At 32.3% G+C, this 1,208-nt stretch overlaps 1 long non-coding RNA gene across 1 annotated transcript; it reads right to left on the minus strand.

The window, feature by feature from the left end:
• Nucleotides 1-340: 340 nt before the first annotated feature.
• LOC140181962 (uncharacterized) lies at nucleotides 341-872 on the minus strand. The gene is made up of 2 exons (XR_011877669.1): nucleotides 737-872; nucleotides 341-641 (listed from the first exon to the last, which is right to left on the minus strand). It is a non-coding gene; the product is annotated as an uncharacterized lncRNA (long non-coding RNA).
• Nucleotides 873-1,208: the final 336 nt, after the last annotated feature.

The raw sequence follows: 1,208 nt of genomic DNA on the forward strand, positions 1-1,208 counted from the left end.
TTTACCGGCTTAAAACAACATTTTTAGTTGGTTAAAATGGCATTTTGAACCGCCAATTTTACCCTGACAGTGACATTTTTATTGGTTAAAATGGTGTTTAAAACCGCCGTTTTTATCATATTAAAGTGACATTTCATGTTGTTTAAAATGGTAGTTACAAGTCGCCAGTTTTACCGGATGAAAGTGATATTTTTTATCATTTAGAAATGTAGTTTTAACTGTCATTTTTACCGTGTTAAACAAATAACTTTTTGTTTAAAATTACACAATAATGTATATTTATTCAAAAATGTAGATTTCTATGGCTGTGTAATGTTGTTCCTTCTTAAATGTGTGGACATCGAAAACAACATAAGCTAGCTTAAATTAATCAAAATCTCTTAGGCACATCTATCCTGAATAGTTATGGAGTACATAGAGCAAAATTTTGGCCTACACGGGCAAGAAATTAAATTTTCTTTGGTAGTGTTGGAAAATTGATACAACATATGTTTCTGTCTGCCAACCATGATTATGAGGCTGCAGCAGATGATATTTGAGTCTTCAATCCGAACAGATTCTCAAATAACTTTGGAGCCATAGAAGGAAGATTCATAGGTTGAGGGGCCATAAAGTTTACTATCTTTTCATGAGCATTATACCTTCAACATCAAATCATTCCAAAGCTTGTTCAGTTAATATTATGAAAGAAACACCTAGGGAAAGAAACTCAAAAGTATTGGCAGTCTCTTGATACCTTATCTTGCGGCTTTTTTAGGCACAGCGATCAACAATTTTTTGTTTCTTTTTTTGCATTCTCTTCAACGCATAAAATGCTGTCTCTATAAAAGTGAAATAACAGAAAATGAGGTATTTGACATGGACTATTAAAGAACAGAGTTTAAGGGCATAATATTCCGCTAGGAAATTAAAAACACTGGCCGAAAAAAGAGCTATATGTGAAGATTTTCAGCCACAATGTTTTACCAAATGAATTAGGATCAACTATCTCAAAACATTCTTTCAGTAATTGCTGATAAAATTCAGAATCATCCAGAAGTTCAGGATCACCATCAGTTTGCGCTTCTTGAGCATAGTGAATTATAAAACAATGTCATGTTTAAAACTACAATGACAAGAGAGAACATTACTTGCTAATCATCACTTACTTGGCACACAATTGCTGACAAATCAACATTAAAATTAACCAGTAATATATAATTCTTACC

Source organism: Arachis hypogaea, chromosome 19 (genome assembly GCF_003086295.3).
Source record: "Arachis hypogaea cultivar Tifrunner chromosome 19, arahy.Tifrunner.gnm2.J5K5, whole genome shotgun sequence".
Classification (NCBI taxonomy): domain Eukaryota; kingdom Viridiplantae; phylum Streptophyta; class Magnoliopsida; order Fabales; family Fabaceae; genus Arachis; species Arachis hypogaea.